The following is a 24,696-nucleotide window of genomic DNA, read 5'->3' as shown; positions in this document are numbered from 1 at the left end:
TTTTCGAACGAATTAGATGATTATTGGGTATGTTTAACCTAAATTCCCAAAATTTTCACTCATTTCCTTTTCTTACAGGGATGCCTATGTGAAAATTCAGAACTACAGAGTTAGTAAATATGGTTAATATGGCAATATCCGTTACCAAAGTAATTCCTTTATTTTTTTAACTTAAATATTAAGTCCAAAATATTTTTAATAAATTAAATTTATATTGAATTTAAATTATCTTTTCTAGCTTATACTGTTTTTTTAAATAAATACTCACATACTTTATAACTTAAGAGGTGATATTCCGGAAAACATTGAATACGAGTAGGTAGTTAAATTAATGGTTATTAATTATTGTCAATATATAAAATAATCTTAGTTTTATTCAAGTGATATAACTATTTAATGTTAAAACTATATTTACAATCCATCCCCCTTAAGAAATAGAATTTCTACAAGTAGTAAAAATGTGTTGGTAGTAAAACTGACCACCTTTTCTTCCCTTTTTCGGTAGAAAATAGAAAAAAAGGTAAATGTAAAAACTACATTTTACTGATTCATAAAATATATGTTAATTTTGCTCAATTTATTACCTGCAGTTTAATTTGCTTGGATATATCATGTATTACTATTAAAACCAATGTGTAGCCATATCACTGCTTTTGGAGTCAAATTTATAAAAATAGTACATTCGCACTACAATGTTTATTATTTAAGTTAAGGATGTTAAGTTTCATAGATCCAGGTTATTTTGCTATTAAAAAGAATATTTTTTTAATGATAAAACAATCTACCCCTTTTTTACCTCAATAAAAAAGGATTTTCAATAAAGTAAAAAAATATATATAATCTAACTCTACATATAAAATTTTCTTTTTAATTTCTTACCTCTAGTTCTGATTGATTCGGAATCATCATTTTAAATTTTAATAATATAACTATTCCTTTTACAGCCTTTAAGGTTTTAATTTCGTAAAATGTTAAAATATGGTTTGTAGTTTTTGTATGTTTATTAATGACACCTAATGTTTTTTCTAATTATTTATTAGTTTCAGAGACATAAAACCAAATTTACTTCACCCCTTAGGCTATTGAATTTTTAAAATAGGTAAAATTGTTTATTATTGCTAACGAATATTTTTATTCTGCTTCATTATATTCGGACATATAATTAATAATATTAAAACAATATTTACTCCTTTTTTACGCCCTTAGGGATGGTATACTGTGATTGTACCTAGTTTTTAAGTTAGCCAAAGGCCTTACTCGTGAAAAAGTTTCATCACAATCCGTCAAGCAGATTTCGAGTGATGCCGTAACAAACAAAAACCAAACAGATATAAAATCATATAAACAATTTTTTTAATCAAATAATGTTAATAGCAATTTCCAATAGCTTTTTCTTAAAAAATGCATTTAATGTACATACATTTTATCTCAAACAGTTTTATTATTAGTATATATTAACAAATTGTTTCCCGTACTTACTTAAGACTTTTAATTTATTTTAGGTTTTTCTGCCGAAAGAAACGTGATAATTTTATCCAGTCATCTCATATTAACAGAGTGGTGTCGCAGAGAACAGTGTACAACAATGCTGTCAGATATAGCTTTTAAAATTATTACCGAGTAAACGAAGCTTATGCGAAAACAAAAAAAACAAATAATTTACACAATATGTTAAGTAGAATACCGCGGGGCATTTTAAAGCTAAAAAAAAAAAAAAAAAACCTGCCAAAGCTTGAGCAGCGCAGAGAAAATTTCAACGCCACCGCCACAAAAATAATTTAATTAACCATAAAGGTGGCGTCTTATTCCGCGCAGCAGCCTGACCGCGCTAGTCTAGCTTTCAGCGGAATTAATGCAACCTTGTTTGCCTTGAGCGTCGGAACACATCCTTGCAAAACCACACTCTCGGTGTGGTGGGCGGGGTGAAAACATTACATCGCATGAGCGGTCTTCATTCCAGTCCCAACACATCCACATTTCATTGTTTCATTCTAGCAGCTAACTTCTTTTGGTTTACCAGCCATTTTATGAAAGCTGTTATTAAAAAATTTGAAATGATAAGAACATTTTTGTTATGAAATATTTAAATTTCTATTTATTATTATAAGTATGCCATTCAAGAACTAAAAAAAACATATAAATCTTATCAATACAAATAGATTAAATCTATTATCTGTTATTTTCGAATTATTAGATATTAATTATTCTCTTGTAAATTATTTTTATGAACAAAATCTTACACTAACAAGGTTTTCGTCTGTCTGTACGAAATTTTCTTAACTTAAAAGCTGCTGACGTTATTGCCTTGTAACTCAAGCACGTTTTAGAATATCACGCCAGGATTAATTAAGTATTTATTTTTATTTAAAACGGTCGTGAAGGTATGATGTTAGTTGTTTACAAAAATCTTATAGCAAGTAAATTTACTTATATTTTTATTGCAAAGTAAAGAAGAAGGTTATTTTGAAAATTTTACGTAAATAAATCCCATGCCATAATTTGGTTCTTCGTGAACTTGTAAGTTGTTTTTAAAATTAGTTCACTGTAATTGTCAAATTGGTAGTAAGTAGGTGAAGGGTCAGATATAAAATACAAAGCATTTTTTCAAGTAAGCTTTCTACTAAATTCTTGTCCTAGCTCCTGAACGTTTAAGCAAAAAAAAAAAAATATTGTTTACATAGTAGCTTTATTATAACTTCGAATTTGGTGAACATATTAAATTAAAAATGGTATATATTGTATCTTGTATTAAAAAACTGGCGTGAATAGTTATTATTCTGTCCACGAGAATGAAGTCGCGGCCAAAACTGGTTTAAGATATTGTCGGGACATCTCATTGGTGTGAATGCTGAAGTGACCGTTGACTATTACCTACATCAGCCAATAGTAGATAAGGTTGTCGCAGCTGCCAACTGACACTGACATTAGCGATTAGCTTTATAGTATTCATTATTTCACGCACCTGTGAAAGTCACTTGCTCTCTGAAGAGGGAGGGACAGGAAATGAAGACACCCACTTGATTTCAACAGTTTTTGATTTGTAACATCTCAGGTTACGGCAATTGTTCGGAGTGTAATTTCGTGAATGGAACGAAGTAAAATGAACGGAAATGAACCACGGTGCTGCCATCTTGGGCGGATGGCACATAAATTTCGAAAAGCTGGCGGAACAGCGTAATTCATCCGTATATATTGTTTTCGTGAACATTGAAGATTTTACACCGCGCAAAGGTATTAAATAATAAAAAAAATTAAATAGTATAAAATCCCTTAATACTTTGTGTTATAATCAAAAGTCATAAAAAGAAATAATTACAACTTAAAACTACTTTAAAATCCTGGCATTACAATCCTTAGTTAACATTGAAATTGAAGAGATAGTGCAGCGTTCGTAATGCTGCAGACACGCAAAAAATTGCTAGCCTAGGTATATTCGATGCATTGGAAAATAAAAGAATTTCGTGATGAACTATTTACTGTTAAATCTCAAATGTTGAAACAGCTCAGTAAGGTTAAGGTTTGTTCATAGAAAGTATTAAGTATCTAAGTCGTTTAAGTGAATCGATTGTTAGACATATACTTAGTGTTAATATTTGTTATAAAATAATTTAGGTTAAAATTTGATTCAAAATAATATCATAAATGTAATTTTAACATGAGAACTCATGAATTTGCTCGTTACCGAGGTGAGATGTTACACATCTCTGGCGAGTGCTGAATGACTCGCTCACGTTTTATTTCTTAATCATGTACTTTTTTATCGTTTACTAAAGCCTATTTGCCTTCATTAAGACAGCACACATTAATGGACTCTTTAGCAATTAAATAGAGTTTTAGTCAATGTTAAAAGTGAATCAGTAGTGAATCACAGTTGTTTCGCAGATGAATACATTTTTGCTTCAATCAGACACTCCATTCGCCTTACGAAGTTTATATATTCAATAACGAACGATAGCGAAATTGTTAATATATGCAGTTGGTTGAAATAAATCCTTCTCCCCTTAAAAACAGTCAAAATTATCACTCTAGCTTGATTATATTTAGTGTTCATCTATTGTAATAAACTAGGTTCATGTTTGTGTTTGTGACTGAAAAACCGGTGTTTCTGGTTCGTCCTCCTGGGCTATAAGTAGAATCACGAAGAAAAATATACTTGAAACATACGCACATCTGCTTTACTTCAATATTTTTTTACAACAATTCTCTTGATGCGCCCCAGACTGCCCTGAGCAGTGAAACAAAGGGAAGAAATGGGACCCGATATTACGAAAACCTGATAAAGACGCTCGAATGGTTAAATAAGAGGTGAGCCTAGTTCGTTCTAGAAAATAAAAAAAGTTCTAAAAAAATAGAGCAAATGTGTTAAGTAGTGTCTGATCTCTGGAAGTGGGGAGAAGGGGTTTTAATGGCACTTCCAACACATATTTAGAGGTAACTACTATTGCGTACATGGCTGACAGCCCAAGTGGCCGAGAATGTGCAGAAAAAGATGCGCTCTGAAATATTCTTCTTGCCGTGTTCTACGAGGAAGGTTCGCCACAATCTTGGAACCGAAATGTTCACAAACTAAGATAAAGTAGGCATAAACAGTATGTTAATAAATAATTTATCTTCTTTTAAACCGGTTTTACGCATGGCCAAACCTAGGACAAGCAGCTAGAATAGAGTGTGAAACATAGAAGGTGTTGGTTCCGAGTGGAGCAGCAATCACCAATCACGAGCAAGCGCGCGGAAAGCGAGGAGATGCGGAAGCCATCGCTGCCACAATTTGCGATGCTAATGTCTTTCTCCGCCAGGAGACACTGCAATCGCTGCTACACGCAACTTCTGTGTCTAGCTTACGAGTACTTGTGGGCCGGGGGGGGGGGGGGTTGACCTGCAGTCGGAGCTAGCCACTGGCGAAGCCCCCGGGCCCCTTCTCACCCGCCCCCACCCCCCCGGCCCAAAAGAGGGGTCCCGCTTGCGCTTGCAAAACCGTACTGCGAAACGGTAAATGATAAACGTTATCCCTCGGGCCCTCCTACCCCCTGGGAACCCTTAATATTTTCGCCCATGCAGCTAGCTACCTGTTTGAATTTTAGACGTGAATATGTCTTTAAAATTGCTTCCATAACGGGAGGCAATTAAAAAAAAAAAGAATGATAACAAAATCGGGGGAATCAGTTTGGTGTTGCAGCTAAATATCTATCATCTCCATCCAAAATTTAATTACACCACTGGATAGCTAAAGGATCTAAGAATTTGTTACGCTAAGTGAGGACTGTGACGCATCGCGCGCGGTGGAGAGGGAAGTGCCGCCATTTTAAGGTCATTTTGCTGTGTTTCGAGATTTCCATTTAGTATAACTTTTGACTCGGAGAAGCTACGACGTTCGTTTGAGTTTCAATCGTCAGCTTTCGTCCAAATCTAACGATATTCGTTGTTACTATTTATGTAAACATGATTATAACATACATAAAATAGCGTATTTAATATTTTGTTTTGAAAATATTACCTTTTACGTACACGTATTCATGTACAACACACGGTCTTGTCCATGACACAGCCACACCCCATTTGAAGGGTTTCTGGCAAAAACAACCAATGTCAAAAAATGCCAAAATTGAGTTATTAGTAGGATGGGAATAACATTTGTGTCATTTTTCTATGGACATTTCATATTCCACAAAAACATCCATAGTCACTAAGATACAGGTGCATGAAATGTTGGTACTTCTGCAAAAACAACCAATGTCAGTTGGCTTTCCAGTAAGAAAAACCATAGTCACATGACAATGGTTGTTTTTGCTTACAAGCTATAAACAGTCATGATTAACATTTAAAATAATATTAACAACATTATTTGCAATAAAGTACATATAAATTATCCTTTACATATAAAAACTATCATTATTCATTAGTGTGCATAGTGCAATTTATGGATATTGTTAAATCCGGAAATTAAACTATTTACATTATTTACTCTTCTATACTAATAAATAACAATGAAAAAAAAAATAAATTGCATTCAAAATTCCCGCTAAGAAATGTTTAGTTTGGAAAACTGATACCACAGCGCTGTAATAAGTTTTCAATTCAGGCTAGGAAGAATCACTTCTATACCCTGCATGTTCTATGACAGCATTTCTGCCATGTTGTGTTCTGGGAATTTAGAGGTTTGTGTTGCACATGTGATGCATTACAGTTACAAATAGAGTGTGCAACAGACCATACAGAAAAGAACATACTGATGCAGAAGAAAGAGTTGCATCAGAGGAAGGCCGATAAATTTTTTGAAATGAAGAGAGCATACAACAAGCTGCTATAGAAGGGACTTGCATGGTTATTTCGTTTGACTTCGTGCAGAACCTGCCATTGCCCCACATACGTACTAGTGATGTATTCTTCTCTAGGCAACTATGGTATTATGTATTTGGCGTACACGATTTAGCTGATGACAGTGCTACGATGTATGTTTATACAGAAACAGTAGGAAGGAAGGGAGAAAATGAAGTAACGTCCCTTTTGTTACATTTTTTTAATAGCAAAATCATCACTGCTGATAATCTAGTTCTACTGAGTAATGGATGCTCTGGACAGAATAAAAATCATACAATGGTCTATTTCCAATTCATACTAGTTCACTGCCTCCATCTCTTCAAAAAATTAACTCACATTTTTCCGATGAGGGGCCACTCCTTTCTTCCAAATGATCAAGACTTTGCACTGAATGAGAAGAAAAACAGAACTACTTCACCAGAAGTATCAAATTACTGGAATGAAATAATCAGTAGCTGTCGCAGCAGACCATCTCCATTTGATGTCGTCGTTGTGACCCAGGAAATGATTTATGATTTCAAACTTGCACAAGCTCCTTACTTCTTAAAAATGCCAAGACCATCCCTGACTCTCAGAAATCTTCGCCTGATGGAAATCGTAGATAACTGCCCCTATCTTATGAAAAGGAATACATACTTTGGCCACTAGGATAAGTGCCACATTCGTAACAAAACTGTGCTTCCTGAAAGTATAGAACTAACCCCATTGTATGGAGGTCCAGTTTCTCTTTCACCAGAGAAGATGCAAGACTTAAAACGATTGTGTGCATTCCTTCAGAGGCCAGAAATCAGGATGATTTACACACAGCTGGAAGAGAGTCCAGAATGTATTAGTGGCGATACTGATATAGATGAAGATGACAACAGTGATGGATGCATCGAGTGAAGACATTTTAGTGAACCATCACATTACTGTGCTATTTTCTCATTCAGTTTTCAATCATGTGTGATGTAAAAACCAAAAACAAGGAAACTATCAGAAATACATAAAATTAACATTGTCTATCAACAAATTTTGTTAAATAAACAGAGATATTGCCATTGTCTCAAATATTCATGTAAAAATATAATATCTGCTGCATTATCTGATAAATTTAAGGTATGGATTTTTTTTCCATGAAAATTGTGGGCAGAAACAACCAATGTCAGAAACTATATAATTTTAAAAAGGCTAATTATAATATTTCAACATTATAAACTTCAACAAACTGTTTCATTCTTGTATACACGTGTATGGAAAAGTACCCAGATGTAATTTTAACATAGAATCACATTTAGAAAGTTATTTGTTTCTCCTGAAAATGTCATTTTTTTGACATTGGTTGTTTTAGCCAGAAACTCTTCATTTGTTTTAGGTGGGGGGAATCTGCGACGCTGTACACTCTGAATGAATAAGTGAATTACAGGAAACGTGTCGTCCAACTCGAGGTCATGATAGACCAAGAGAAGAGATTACATGAAAATGGACCATTGATGGAATGGATATGTGGGAAGAGGTTTTTTTGGCTTGTGGGGAACGGGAGGAACCCGAGAAAACCCACCGCCTCGCGTTTCCCTTTTTACCCACAACAAATGTAGGATTCAACCCGCCAGGAAAATTTCCCGCACCGTCTCGTGTATTAGCACTGAATACACTTTAGTTAATTAATGGCTTGAAAAAGTGCAAATATTGTAACATAGTAACCGATAATTTTGCTATGTAGATATTGCTCATTGGCATTTAGTGGACTGTTCAGTTGAGATCACAGAAGAATAAGTACACTTAGGTCACAGAAATAAACAGTAAGAATTCACATATTCAATCAAGCAGTTTCATCACACCTGCAATCAAATTTTACTGGCTTTCTGTGCAGTTTAAACTAGAGATTTAAGTTTTCGGGAAAAAAAAACTTTGTGAAAATTTTTCTGTAAATTTACCATAAAATCTTTCTCAAAACAGGACATTTTGACGTGACAACGTCTAATAAATCGATGAACGCCGGCTACACGCACGAAAAAGTGTCCCGTAACGCACATTGTACGCTTGCACCGCATCTCTCTTCCACTCGATTGGAACAACCATCGTTTTGACTTTTCAATCATGTTTTCGTGGTTTTAATTATTAATATTATGTAATTTAACGATCGTCCACCGATTTCCAGCACAATCGGTAGGTTATTTAAAAGTAATGTTGAATTTTCAAATACATTTTTGTACGAACAATGGTGTTTTACATTTACACATAGTAATTTAAATTACACCCGGGATCTTTTGCACAATGTTTTAAAAAATATTGTAACTCATTATAAATAAGTTTGGTGTATTTGGGATGCGTATTTTATAAAATCGTATTATAAAAACGAAATAATATTATTCCCCTACTGTGCTGCCGTCTACGGTGACGGACGCGAACCGAACGAATCGCGCTATCTACCGCTTCCGCGGCTACCAGGCACTCGTTTTTACATATTTTCCTTTGTTTATCGCGAGGGGCGTTATTATTAATGAAATATAAATAAAATTTCGTGCCCGGGGCCACAATTGCATTTAATTTTGAGCATTGGAAGACATAAAAACGTAAAATATTCTCGACGAATTTTAATCTCGGCCCCAGCGCACCACGAGCATCTGGGTTGGAGATTAAAGCCGAAATTCTTTCTTAAACTTACTAATACTTTTTTATTAGCTGCAAGGGCATTTTTATTAAATTCTACGTTTAATTTCACGACGAACAAACTTCGTCGTTAAATGTGTAATTGCCAAAAAGCGTAAAACATTCTCGACGATCTTGAAGTTAAATAGCAAACATGTATAAAAGTTATAGTTAAAATAATCTCTTCGTTAAAGTAATAAACATATTTGAATTAATGAGTGCTAATAAAAGTAAATTTATCAATTAAATTGTAGATTTCATTTCACTACTTCTTTGTATCCATACAAAATAGTGATAATTCAATAAAAATGATTTAATTTTATTCATAAAAGTATGCAATCATTTCATCAATGTGTTGTTATGACGTTGTCATCGTCCTTAAACCGACTTTTAGACAACCTATTTTTTTTAACAAGTTAAAATTTTTCTGTGTTTCGTTGAATGTATATAAACATGTTTTTACACCACCAGCATCAAATAAAACACATCTCTTTCTTTACCACCTAATATCTCACTTCATTTATTAAAGGATTTATTACATTTCTTATTACTATAAGTTCTATATCTCCTATTCTAGTTCAAAGTGTTTTTACCTGTAATGTTATACAAAAGTAACGTAAATAATTAATCGTGATATAAAAAGTTTGCAATAGAGGATAAATATTAAACACTTAAAACATATACAGGCTAAGGCATAGAAAGATTGTAATATCATTTTAATTTATATAAATATAGCGGTGGTTCACACCTTAGAAGAGTCACTTTTCTACTTGCCTTCATTTCATCAAAGTCAGGCTCTTCAAGAAGATGTTAATTGACATTGAACATTATCAAGTTTAACTATTCTATCGGAAGTCAATGTATACTTTCTCTTTGTTTTTATTTTTAAAAAGGATTGAAAATTTATTTTACATGCAGTGGATGGGATGGTTAATACCCATATTGCCACTACTGCCAGTTGACTGTTTCCATAAAAACCCGTCCACAATGTTACAGTAACAAGGTTGTCAAAAGCATTGTACATGGCTTGACTAGACCATGCATTGTGTTATGCTTTATATTTATTCTAAACTACCCACAACTGCTTTTGTACCAACATCCGAAATGGTTTCTGCAATATCACAGAAATATTGGCTTAACGGCCGCTGCTGTTTCTTTTTCTGTAAAGAGATTTCCTTTCTGCTTTGGGTCTAGCAAATAGACCGACGGAATGAACGAAAATTCTTTCCTGTGTTTAAAAATCTTCATAACATTCAACTTCTTCCTAAATAGTGAGAAGTGATTAAGACAATTTCTTAAGCACAGATACTACTTCTTAAATAGGATATATTTCCCTGTTTTTCTTCAACCAGAATTTTTTTTAAGTTTGGGACTTTTCTGTCAATTCACCAGGTGTATCATAGTTTCATTATTTTTACATGTCTGTTTACAAAATAATATTATTTTCCTACTTGTTTCATGTTACTTAAAAAACCGCCAAGTGGAAGTAGCTTGCTTAAGCATGTTGAATGTTGACACTAGAGTATAAAGATTTTCCAATACAGCTCAAAATGTGTCCACAGGAAAATAACGACCCAAACCTGGTCATAGTTACCATTTGAGATTTGGATAGTACCGTTCCTACTACCCTATACCAAATAAAATATATCTTTTATGTTCAAACAGTACCTTCTAATGCGCAGAAAATAAATAATTATTGTACAACGTAAACCACCTTTCTTAAATTATAAACATATACATATGTAAGTTAAAGGAAAATAAACATTTTTTGAAAATAATTTTGAGTAATATTTTTTCAGAAAATATCGGAAACAAAAACATTTTCCTCGGAAAATTTGGCGCACTAATATAGCTTGTTTGAAATATTTTATATTTAGAAGTTACAGTACTGTGCCTAGTTACACGTAATCCTCAGCTATTCCGTCGCGTCACATGTAATAATTTTACATTCAATGAAGGTAAGATGGGGTAATCGGTGGTGGAGTAGATTGAGAAACAATTTAAATTTTTTTTCTCAAACTTTAATACCATTTACATAAATGTTTAATATGCTAAAATATTGCCAATTTTTCAGCAACCACTAGCATATTTAAATATATATATATTAAAAACTTGTAAAAACGAATTTTTGACAATTTTATCTACGATGTTGTTAACGGGGGAGGAGTTCTCTACAGGAGCGCATTTCAAGATATGTGCGAGACTGCAACTTACCTAAAACATGTCGTAGCACATAACACGTGCAAAGAACTTCACATAGTAACATGTCATACTTTCGAATACTCGAGAAAGCTTGTTTGATATAACATAATTCTTTGTGACTGCAATTTAATAAAGGATAATAACCTGTATCGGCAAAAATTAGTAAACAACTGGTTGCTAAACTTGATCATAGTTATTTAATATAATTTTCAGAGAGAAAAGTTTTAAACAGAATCTCTAAGGCAAAGTAATACACAATTTATCTTAGTTATTAATTACGTAACAAATATCTTAAATGTTTTTTTCAGAGATTGTTACTGAAACAATAAAATACAAAAATTCCACCCAGTTTCCTTAGAAGAAATATCGAGATGAAACATAAAACCTAATGTTGTGGCGCTTGGGCGGCAATAAAAACGTGAATTTATAATTTATATTTTCTCGTTGTTTAAGGAAAAGAGTTCTTTCAAAATGTTGATACGGTGTGTTTTCCCGCAAGTTATTACCCCGACGCTATGTGACTTTAAGAGTTCATTGACCTGCAGTCAGTTGTGACGAAGCTTTCCGGATCGAGGCTCTATGAGCAGGAGACGAACGAGGCCTGTAAATAACATTCTGGGTTATTTCTTTAAATGATTCATGCAATAGGGAATTTTTATTTAATGCAGTTTTTTTTTGGAAATACGCCATTGCAGTTTAGCACTGTTTGTGATGGAAAAATTCCGAAAATCACAAATAAATAAAAGTATGAAAACAAAAATTTCACAGAAAAACAAGACTGAAACAGCTGATGTCAACAAACGGAACCAGCGATGAAACTAAACCAGTATTATGGACAGCACGACGAAGACAACACGGACAAAAAAAAACAACCGTGCTGTCATCATTGTGTTGTCCGAAATACTTGCTTGGTTTGATCGTTTGTTCCGTTTGTCCGACATGAGTTGATTCAGTCTTGTTTACTATTTTTTTTTATTTTCAGATTTTAAATTTATTTTTGATTTTTGGGAATTTTTTCATTACATGGCGTATGTCCAAAAAAAAAACTGCATTAAATCATTCTGGGTAAGGATCGTTACAATCGGACAGCCGCAGCGGGCCAGCTACGACGCTGTCCACTCACTGACGCCGACGAGTCGCGGGTGAACCAACTCGGGGTCCGCGACCCCATAGAAGATTACCATCGCCCTTACTTGTTATGTCCACGTCTTACGCCTGTGAGGTTGCTGTGTGTGATTAACCACGCGGCTAGCACCTCATCACCGCAGTGGTCGCGGACTGCGAGTTTACGTCCAGTACCCGAGGTGAAGAGGACTGCAACGCAGAGGTGAGACGGAACCATCGGCTCCTCGTATCGACGGGTGTCAAGAGGGCCAGAACGAGTTCGGTTCCGGAACGAGTAGGCGGACCTACTCGTCGGGCGAGTGCCGAGGAGCTCTTCGCGCCCGACCTCAGTCGGACGTCGGAAGGAGTCCCCGAGTGGAAGATGAACCAGGCTCGTGTCTGCGAGCAGACACGAGCTCGCCCAACGAGTACGAGAGCGAGTGGCGGGACTCGTCTGCCGCCGCCCGGGGGGGTGGGGGGAGTGCGTCGAAGCGCGGGCGGTCACAAGGATGCTTGTATTCGCACACAGTGTGATTCCCAGTGTGCAGTTAGTACTCCCGACTAGTCCTGTTGATCTCTAATGCGGTCAGTCGAGAAATGAACTTCAAGTCGTAGCGGAATTATTCTCCATGTATATGTACGTATGTATTTTTTAGTCATTTGTGATAATGTTTTGGTAACTTTTGATATATAATTGTACCATCTTTGTTCAAACCACAACAGTTAATGTTTGTCAAACTAGTCCGATTTATCTGTAGGTGGATAGTCTGGTTGCCTGTGTAATGTTTGACGGAATGGCGTACAAGAGTTTTATTTCGTGTGCTAGCAGGAACTGAAAGGCAGACAGCGAGTCGCCAGTTTTCACGTTAATCTATCAGCTCCCTCCTATGTTCTGGAAATTATGCAAACACGTGACTTGCATTTTATGATTGTAATAATAATCATCACATTGTAGTGCTTTTCCGCCAACGCCACTCACTATTAGCCCAAGTCTCTTGTTGCTCTGTTGGGACTGTTCCCAACAAGAAAATGTTTTTCGTTTGACAACTCAACAAGACATTAGTTTAAACTACGAATTAATTCTGTCCGTGTTTGTTTAGCAGATGGTGCTCAATACAACGGTTGCAATCCTAACACAAATGTTTTAAGTATTAGCGAAGGGTTATGAAATAAGTTACGTAAAGGTAACTTACAATAAAACGAATCTTTATTAATAAGATTCAGACTGAAAACTATAAAAAAAGGTGTGTGAACCTACTTATGTAAGGGCGTTAGAAGTTATACCTACTTCTTTTTGTTTTAATATAATAAACTATTTTGAAATTTAATATAACAAAAAATAATTAATACTAAGAATTCAATATTTATATAAACATGTGTATAAAATCAATTATTTCATTTAGTAAAATATATAATAAAGTTGAATTAAAATTAATAATGGAAACCAATAATAATGCTGATTGTTTATTCTAATTTATTAATTTTAATTATTTAGAAAATAACAATGTAATACTTAATAATTTATAATGCAAATAAATTATACAAACGGTGACGTAAATACAGATGAAAAAGTTTTTAAACACAATTAATATCACTAAAATTTGCAATAAATACATGTTTTAAATTATATGGACCAGATGAGAATATCAATCACTCAGTGTTTGAACGCGACTTACACGAAGTTCCTCACCCGCCACTAGAATTCACTACCGGAGCAGCTACGTCAACTGTCGTATCATTAGATTTGCAGAGCGAAATGCATGGAACGTCTATGATAAAAACGAAAAAAGACTTGAAAAAATACTGTACCCAGTCTTGGACCTTATTTTTGACAAGGAATTTGATTAAAATTCTGTCTGTTTTGATAAACTTCATTCAAAAGCCAATACTTCATAGTTTACGCACACTTTAGATGACTATAAACGATTAAGTAATAAAGAATCGTTGTACTATTATAAAACATCCCTTTTTATTAACCATTCTATTTTACGAACGTCCATACAATAGCCACAGTATTTAAATATTACTTTAAGTAAAAATAAAAGATATAGTCCTATCTAGTATGAAATAATCAATCCAATGGACTGAGATATGTATTTAAGAATATTATAGCAATACCTACGATAAACAAATAAAATGTATTCATATATATACATATCTGCTTGAAGCACAGTTTGTAGAAACCAGTAATCTATAACCAACAATAAGGTGAAAAACTTTCCACTGCCAAGTTTTTAACCACACTAATTCATTTTATTAACCGCGCACTATAAACATGGTGCTAGGAAGCTTGAAAAGAGATTGTAAGGAGAATATGAAAAATTATTGTTGTCCTTACGTTAAAAAAAAACAACTGAAATTAATCTTTACTATATTAACAAAGATTGCAGGCTTTCACGGCCACTGTCTGGAGATGCTTGTCGTCTAATGCGAAGATATCACCGACGTTTCGGTCAAAGTCGCCATCATGAGCCAAGCAACTCTACTCTTTTCTATGATTACTTTAGTTTACCAAATTTATTCCAGGGTAGTTTCATTATCATAAAGTTTCATTTGGCAAACCAATGGTATGTCCCCTAATTTTTAATGAAAGTGACTATATATGGGTTTATAATTATAAACGTGCGTCCGCCATCTTTCTGTGAAAATTTCGTTGCAAGGTGCGAGCGCATCGTAAAAATTCACTCACATCAATTTTCCATAATGCGCATAAAGACGTATAACTTCTAAAAGGAAAAAAAAAAGTTTCGTTTCAAACTTTATGTAGTCCTAGAATTAGGCGAAAGTTTGAAGCAATTTTTCTCCAACCTGTATTTCAATTATTCGCTTTGTTATTTTTTACGATGTAATGCATATACTTTACTAAATTTCATGCATTATTCAAGTCAAGGAAAAAAATAATACACCACGCAACCACACGGTCATATTAAAATCGCGTCGATCAGCTTTCACCAAAGAATCATCACTTTGTAATTGTGAGCACCTGAGTCAGCAGTGCTCCGATATTGCGTCATAAATTGTAGCAGGTTCGTGTCCCAGGGGAATAAACATCCTCTACTTTAGCAAGCTCAGCACAATGCGCCGTCTTTGTGAATAGGGAATACACCCTTCTCCACTCCCGAGCAGCGACGCATCCTGGCACTCGGTCCCTCGGCGCGCGGTGTGGGGAGAAGCTAGCGCGCTCACTGTGGCGGCACGGCGCGGCGATCCAACTGTGGCGGCGCAGAGCGGCGCTCTCACTGTGGCGGCGCGGCGCAGCACTCTCACTGTGGCGGCGCGGCGCAGCGCTCTCACTGTGGTGGCGTGTTGCAACGCTCTCACTGTGGTGGCGTGTTGCAACGCTCTCACTGTGGCGGCGTGGCGCAGCGCTCTCACTGTGGCGGCGCGGCGCAGCGCTCTCACTGTGGCGGCGCGGCACGGCGCTCTCACTGTGGCGGCGCGGCGCAGCACTCTCACTGTGGCGGCGTGTTGCAACGCTCTCACTGTGGTGGCGTGTTGCAACGCTCTCACTGTGGCGGCGCGGCGCAGCGCTCTCACTGTGGCGGCGCGGCACGGCGCTCTCACTGTGGCGGCGCGGCGCAGCACTCTCACTGTGGCGGCGTGTTGCAACACTCTCACTGTGGCGGCGCGGCGCAGCGCTCTCACTGTGGCGGCGCGGCGCAGCGCTCTCACTGTGGCGGCGCGGCGCAGCACTCTCACTGTGGCGGCGCGGCGCAGCACTCTCACTGTGGTGGCGCGGCGCAGCGCTCTCACTGTGGTGGCGCGGCGCAGCGCTCTCACTATGGCGGCGTGGCACGGCGCTCTCACTGTGGCGGCGTGGCACGGCGCTCTCACTGTGGCGGCGCAGCGCAGCGCTCTCACTGTGGCAGCGCGGCACGGAAACACGACTTTAATGAAGCATACCTTCCAGAGAATGTTTTTCCATTGAGTGTCAAATAAAATAAAATGCCATTTAGTCGGTAAAATTAATAGTTACAGCATAATAAAATATTGTGTTACTTTATTTATTTTACAGAATGTGTGTTTTATATAAAATTAATAATATATTCTCTTAAAGTAATAATTGCACTGTTTGTAACCGTTTTAGTTCATGAACAATTGAACAATAATGATGTTTCTGTGAGAATATTTGTATCATAATCTACCGTAAAATTCATAGGAATGTTCGGGAAGTATGTGTACGAGCTGGAGATCCTGATTTTGGGTTAACTGTAATGTATTCACTGTATTATATTTGCCGCTTCCCGGTGAAGTTCCTCTGTGTTATATGATCTACAGCAGCACGGAGACTCAGGGCCTGGGTTCATGTTACAGGTAGTGGTGGGAAACATGAAATTCTACTCTCCTCCCGAGTCACATGCATACTTGTTCCAACAAACTAAGGCTCTTCACTTCTTTGTTGAGTCATGAAAATCTCCGCCATAGAGTATATTCTCCTGCGTAGAAAGTGACTGATAACGCTACAAAAATATCCCTGATCTATTTTAATGATGGCTTAACTGCAAACAACTTTGTCATTGTATGACATATATTGTTGTATCAGAGGTGGTTTGACTTTCCCTGCTGACTTTGTGACTTTTAAAAACCAGATAAATATGTAATCAAGAATATTTTTTTTCTTAAAAGACCAACATTTTGAGAAAAAAAATGCCATTATTGGTTATTCAGAGGACTGCGGAGTACAGTAATAAGAGTCGTTGAACCCGCTTAGTTTTCCATTTTTTTTACTGAATCGGTAGTAATGGTTTGCAATTAGGCAGTAGTAGCAACCACTGAAGTATTGGCAAATGAAAACCGATGGGACTGCCACCCATGGTAAAGGACATGTTATAGGGTGAAGTGCATTCCCCCTAACTTATCTTAAGTGGACGGACGCCGTGTCGGCGATATGCGGCTTTGCACCTTCGAAGCCTACGAGGTAGACTTCCGGCGCTGCAGTTGATGCCTGACGTATAGGCCACCCGACATACGGAAGCAAAATAAGTGTTCTGCTGCATAAAATAACTCTCCAGTGGCAGGGACTGACGCCATAGGAAGTCGGCAATCTTAGCTGGCTGGTCGCGAAAACATTCCAGGTTGTTTGAGGTGTGGAGAACTAGAGTATATAAGGCGGTCGCCAGAGAGGCATGAGAGCAGTCTGCCTCCGAAGAGAAGTCCGGAGTCACTCTCTTCATGAGGGCATAGCCACGCCGCCCCGACACTCCGACCATGAAGAATGTCACGCTGTCCGTCATCGCCACCACGTGATACTTGCTATGTCAGCCAGGAACCAACTCCATATGGAGTTAGAATTTATTCAAGGAAAGTGACTTGGTGATTGAATACTTACAGGTGATAATCCCACAGCCTTAGCTGGAAAATATTCAAAGTCTATAACTGACTTTATTGCTGCGCAGATATCTTGAAAATCATAAGCTGTTACAGCATTGTATTGATATTAAACTTGCAAATGATTTGGCTACACAGTAGTAAAGTAAAGTGCAGGGATATAATTTTTGATTATGTTGTGATAGTATAACCGATACTTTAATGTTGCTACCTTTGTTACATATCTCTTTGGACTTATCCTGTTACACAAGCAAATGATAAGAAATTAGTCAAGCAAGAATTTCATTTTATGTTTTGTATGTTATACTACACCCTCTATTTATGAATAAATGTGTGCTTGTACATAGCGCGTACTCTCTTACTTCGAGGTTTAAGGCACCCCACCCTGTTACAAGGCTTGGTAACAAGAACACGTGTGTGCGTATCACCCTGGTCTCCGTAAGAATTACACTGCTCTAAAACATTACACATAATTGGCAAGCCTGTTGCTGGTTGTCTGACGGCGACCCATCGAGATTCAGCTTAAGAGTGCGAACAGGCGTGTACAAAAGGACCGCAAGTGGAAGTTTAATGCAATATGTTTTCACTCTTTAAAAAGTGAAAAATAAATGGATTAAAAGCATTTGGGCATTTTTTTCAGTTTGAAATACTATAATTTGTCTACTATATGTTATTCATTTCTTACAAAAACTAAATCGTATATTTTATGAACTCTTTATATGTATGAGCATCTTACATATTACTATAATATTATCACAATGGAAAAAAATATGACATAAGAAAAATTATATATTTAGAGATTTTATTTCATTCAAACATATTGTCTACAAAGAAAAAAATACTGAGGTAATTATACGAACTAACAATATAACATATTGCTTTTTCCAATAATTGATTTAAGTTTCATTTTTTTTACTTAATTTTCCTTTCTAGGTGGTGCTCTAGGAAATAATAAAACAAAAAGGTTTACACTATTGTTCGGTAAACTATGAGAAGACTTCTCGACAGCCAGTGGAAGGCTCGATGTTCATCCTGTCTTCTGTCCCGCATCTCTCTCTGCGCTGGTACATTCCAACAATAGCGGAGCGATATCCGCGAAGCACCCTTATAAGACTGGCGAGGTTACGCCAATGGCAGCCCATCGACCAACCACGAGCGTCGCTGAACTGCCCCTGACACATCTGCTCTTCTGTGAGCAAACTGCCGGGGTGCGGCAACCCGCCACACTGGTCTGCTCGGCGGGCAGGAAGGTCTTGTAGGCGTCGCAGCAGCGCCTCTCTGGCAGCTCTCCCTGGCACAGTAGGTTCAGACGGGAACAAAATAATAGCCAGTACGAATAATGAAAATAATGGGTGCATGTACTTATGTACGCGCCTTAGAATATATATTACTTGGTGTAGTAAAAAAAATGTAACTTTAATTTTGTATGAAAATAATTAATAGAAATAAAATAATAAAATGACTGGGTTGACTTTATAAATACGGTTAGTAAAGTATGAGTTCAATCAAATTAATTTTTTATTAAATACGAGGTATTTAATAAATACTGATAATAATGCATATATATCAATTTAGTAAAATTATTGAGATAATGGAAGTTAATAATTAAAATAAATATTCTAAATATTTATTCAGATTTTCAATTGTAATCATTTATTAAACAATATTATATTATGCAAATAAATTATACATATGGGAACATAACCTCACTTGTATTAATGAACATTAAAATACACTTGAAAGAGTTTATAAACACCATTTATATCACTTATATTTACAATAAATAAATGTTTTCAAACATATGGATCAGCATTCAATATAAATCACTTAAGTACATATCCAACATCAGATATATAATAATTATATGTATATAACCTTTTTTTCTTGTAAAATTTTTGTTACATAGTGTGCGCTCATCGTAAAAATTCAATTTCATCATTATTTCATAACTCGCCTAAAGAAGTATAACTTCATACTCAGATAAAATAATTTATTGTTGTAAAAAGCTCTAAAGAAATGATTTCAGGGGCCCGCGGAGTGAGTGATGCGGAATGATGCTGGTGCTTCCAGCGCGGTATCACCTCTTATGGGCAAGGCTGTGGATTTGACGCGCAGTCTTCTCGTCGTGCACAGGACGACTATGAGAATTAAATGGTAGCGATAACATTGTATGGCAGAGCGGATGTTTCATGTCTACAAATTATTCCGAAAACACGCGTGTTAATTATTTACACTCTTATAAAATATATATTAAAAACGAAATACGGAAACGGAACTACCCATCCACCCTCAGTGTATTATTAAATGCTTTGTAAATAGACCACACTCTGATATCTTCAGCAGTTTAAAATTCTGTAGCTCTGAATATCCTGTGTGTGCATGATAGACGGGCCCCTTAAAGAGCGAGATATACTTCTAAATTGGAATAAAAAAGACCCAGCGACAAGGCAAACAAAAAATCTAGCGTCCTTTAAGTACAGGCTGAAAAAAACATCTTTGTAACAACTACTTACCATGACCACTTCGCCGCTACCCTATTGCTTGAATCTGTGTGTGAATGTTCGAGTGACTGGTTTTAATGTAGCAGCACCTATTTTTTGATATTATTTGGTGTATGTTTAATCATTTTTCTTTTTATTTTTCTTTCTATGCTTAACTTTTAATTACTTTAAATAAGTTATGGTTGAATCTTTTGTAATAGTTAATATTTGAACATTAAGTTAAAATTTTAATTTGTTCTCTTAATATTTAGTCAACATCTGCTTATATCATGGTTAATTTTTAATATTCCACTATTTGATGTAATTGCAGAAAAGTGGTTAAGTGTAAGCCTTAACTTCGCCGCCAATAAAGACGATAAATAAAATAAATAAAATAAATTGTATATACTAAATAAATGGATTATTTAATTTCTTGTAAAGTTTGGAACTATAGTTTTGTAATATTTTGACGTTAGTTATAAAACCAATGTACAAGGTTATAATTATGACTGACGGGCATTACGTATCTAAGAGCTGGTACCAGGGATTCTAGAAACAGAGGTTAGTCGTGTCCTGATGTGTACCGTACTCACTGCAAAGGTATTTTCGTGCCTTTTTGTGCTCACTGAGCGGCTCTTGCCGTGCCGCGCTGCGCTGCGCTGACGTGGTCCTTCCATGATTTCGAACATGATTTATTAAATAAATGTTTTGTCTAAAATAATGTTTTTGCATTGATCGAGTATAGAATCAAAGACGGATATCGATCGAATCAATCAGTACATTCGTGAGTGAATTTTTGATGAGTTTTGGAATTTTTTCCGAATTTATAGCTAAATAATTACAGATTTCCAAGATGGCATCCAAATGTCAAAATGGTGGGTGCCACAGTAATAATAAATGATTACGGCACTCTAGCGGGTAAAACTTAAACTAACATGGCGGCAGTGCTCTCTAGTAGACGAAAACAAGATAGCGGTCTCCAGCAGACGAAAACAAGATGGTGGCCTCGAGCAGACCAAAAAAAATGACGGATGACACATCATACTTAATGAACGTAATATCTGCCTTGACATTAGTTGTGCGAGGCAGGTCTTCCAACGGCTTCCGTGGAGGAAGGAACCGTCGCCATTTTTTTGCTCCGGTTTCGAACAAAGGACTCCATGCCGTAAGTGCGTTTTTAAAAATAGCATTTTATTAAAATGTGATTAATTAATTTTTTCATAGATTTTAGAACTTTTCTCATTAAAATCTGATAATAATTATAATGGGTTATCAAGATGGTGTACGTGACATCATAATCCAAGATGGTATATGGTTTTTATTTAATTTTTTTTATTATAAATTTAAAATTTTTTCCCGTTTTTCTAGGTTACAAATTATGGATTGTCAATATGGCGGTCCTAGAGAAAATTGCAACGATCTAGAATCCAATATTTCGGCCGTAACTAAACGTGCAACGATGACATACAGATCCGAGACTGCGGGCGTAACGACAAGTCTAACGTTTTTAGAATCGAAGATGGTGACCGTAACGACGGTATTTTTAAATAATATTTTATTAAAATTTTATATATTAAATTTTTTAAATTTGTAAATTTTACCCAAAGTTTTCTGAAAATAACTACGGATTTTCAAGATGGTAGCCGTAACGATAATCGTATCAGTTACATCAAAATTTAAGATGGCGTGTGTGTTGTAAGAAATTTTTTATTTATTTTTAAAAATTATTATTAAGAATTTTTTAAATATATTATTAATAACTTACATGTTAACTCCAGCCGGGTATTGAACCAAGAACCGAAATCGATTAAGTAACTAAACATTTGAAGTAAGCTATTTTGGTCAAAAATTAAAGAATTTGAATATTTTTACGGTCATGGTCAAGGTCATCTAAGAGGCTTAGGCTGGTTTGTCGTTGGGGAACTCAAGACTCTTTGGGTAATTTTTGTTCTTTCTAAGGCAAAAGTCTTTTGAGGTTTTTCGCATTTAGAATTTTTGAGGAAATTTGCCTTCAAAATAGGAATTTTTCCCTCGAATTAATGACATTTTAAATTTTTAAAAATTATTTTTAGATATTTTGCGAAAATGTTTTACTAAAACCTGAAATATTTGTTGGATTTTGGCGAATTTTGGACAAATTTGTGGTCATTTTGGCAAATTTTAAAGTTTAAAGTCAAAGGTCAAGGTCAAGGTCTAATTTCAATGTCATACAAGATGGCTGCCGTGACATCAGAGATATAAGATGGCGGTTGGCTCCCGGCTCCACTTCCCAGAAGTAACTATTATATACCACACTTGTCATGTTGCGTTGCGCTGCCAAGGTGTACTCACTGCGCTTCCATGGTGGAAGCGGGCCTTGCTGCGCTGCGCTGCTCTCCCATGGTGGTAGCGTGCCTTGCCGCACTGAATTGCTCTGCCATGGAGGTCCATGCATTGCCATGCTTCGTTGCGCTGCCATAGTGGTTGCATGCTTTCCTGTACCGCACTGCTCTGCCATGGTAGTAGCAGCCCTTGCTGAAGTACGCTGCACTGTCATGGCGTTTGCGTGCTTTGCTATGTTGCTATGATCTGCCATTGTGGTAGTGGGCCTTGTTGCAGTGAGCTGCGTTGACATGGTGGTTGCGTGCCAACCTGTACTGCTCTGCCCTTACATGGTGGTGGTGGGCCTTGCCGCGCTGCGCTTCGCTGCCATGGTGTTAGCGTGCCTTGTTGTGCTGCACTGATTTGCCATGGTAGAAGCATGCCTTGCTGTGCTGCTTAGCTCTGCTATGGTGGTAACGGGCCTTGTTGCTATATACTGCGCTGCCATGGTGGTTGCGTGCTTTGATTTTTTGAACTGCTCTGCCAGGGTGGAATCATGTCTTGCCGCACTGAACTGCTATGCTATGGAGGTTGCATGCGTTGCTGTGCTGCTCTGCTCTTCCATGGTTGTAGTGGGCCTTGCCACGCTGCGCTTCGCTGCCATTGTTTTAGCGTGCCTTGATGTGCTGCATTGATCTGCCATGGTAGTAGCATGCCTTGCTGTGCTGCTCAGCTCTACCATGGTGTTAAAGGACATTGCCACGCTGCGCTTCGTGGCCATGGTGGTAGCGTGCCTTGCTGTGCTGCAATTCTCTGCCATGGTAGTAGTGTGCCTTGCCGCTCTGAACTTATCTGCCATGGTGGTAGTGGGCCTTACCGCGCTGCGCCGCGCTGCCATGGTGGCCCCGTGGTGCCGCCAGACGCCATAACGTAAACGCTTTGACGTATTTATTCCGCCTGTGATCGCTTATCTCCTGCGCCGCGCCGCGCCTCTTCACTCGGATCTTAATTGCCGCGGAGCCATGTGGCAAGTCTCACATCACGGCGTGCCTCGCATCTCTGGAATTGCACTGGCATGACATAAACGGTCACTAACTATCATCTCCGTCTCACCAATTCCCCTCATCTTGCCCTACCCAGCACGACAAAGGAACCATTCAACTGATCTCTCCATGATGCTAGTGTAACAGCGCCCCTCCACTTGAATATTTCATCGCTGGCCAGCTGGTTGTTTTGACAGTGTGTAGGCACCCTTTATCAGTGCTGTCTTCATTCACTCAAATACAGATGCCGGTTATTTTAAAATATTAAAAGGAATTTTTCGAATAACTTAAAAAAATAATGCATTTTAATTATTCATCCAAAACAGAATATCCCATTGAACATAAAAACAAGCAGAATTTCATTAATTATATCTTTGAGTAATTTGGTTTGAAGATTATAACCTTTATCTGTGCATAAATGTGTTGTTTTAAAACATAAACTGCGTTGAAATCCAAACATCTAAAAAAGCATTCTAACATGCAGTGCACATGTCGAATTTACGAAACCTGGGACCATAGGCATTATGCTAAGTTTCGAACCAAAGTTGTATGATGCAAGTAAAACGTACGAATCTATGTGAGCACTAAACATATTGCCCGTGAATTTTATTCGAAAAAAAACTGTAATTTGACAAGTGGAATACATCTCAACGGAAGACAAACCAACATGCTACACGAGTTTTCGCAATGGTCCCGCCAGGTTATAAACTGGTCAAAGTACCGTAAGGTATCTTTTACGTTCCAGTCGTCGTGAAGAGTGCACCCGAAGTCGTCGTCAGAATCTTTGACCAGCGAGAATGCTTGGTGAATTTTCGAAACGAAAAAAATTACACTTCGTCTGTACTTGAAGCGATAGGCATAAAGTTTGTAACACCGCGCAGTTATAAAAAATCGCATTGGTGTAAAAAAAGACCAGTTTTCTGCTATATGTCAGTACACTAACACCTGGCAGTGACAAGTGTCAAATTAATATGGAAGACGAAATCCTCAACGTGGAAGACCGAGTCATTTTTGATGACAGCATTACGAAAATAGAACTGCACGAGTACCAGCCATTCCTGTTCGGGCCGTACGCACTACCATCAGAAGTACGCATTGCTGTACAGCACCAATATATCTGTACTTTGCCTTCGCAGTATTTTCTACATATAAGAGGTACTCTGACAAAACCAGATGGCATGCATACGACAACGAAAGTAATATCAAGTAATGGTATTCTTCATTTAATCGAGCTCATTTCATTTTGACTCAAAGGCATCGAGGTAGATCAGATGAGAATATAGGCATAA

This window comes from Bacillus rossius, chromosome 6 (assembly GCF_032445375.1).
Source record: "Bacillus rossius redtenbacheri isolate Brsri chromosome 6, Brsri_v3, whole genome shotgun sequence".
NCBI classification, from domain to species: Eukaryota; Metazoa; Arthropoda; class Insecta; order Phasmatodea; family Bacillidae; genus Bacillus; species Bacillus rossius.
The sequence above is the reverse complement of the archived record's forward strand: the minus strand, read 5'-3'. Positions refer to the sequence as shown.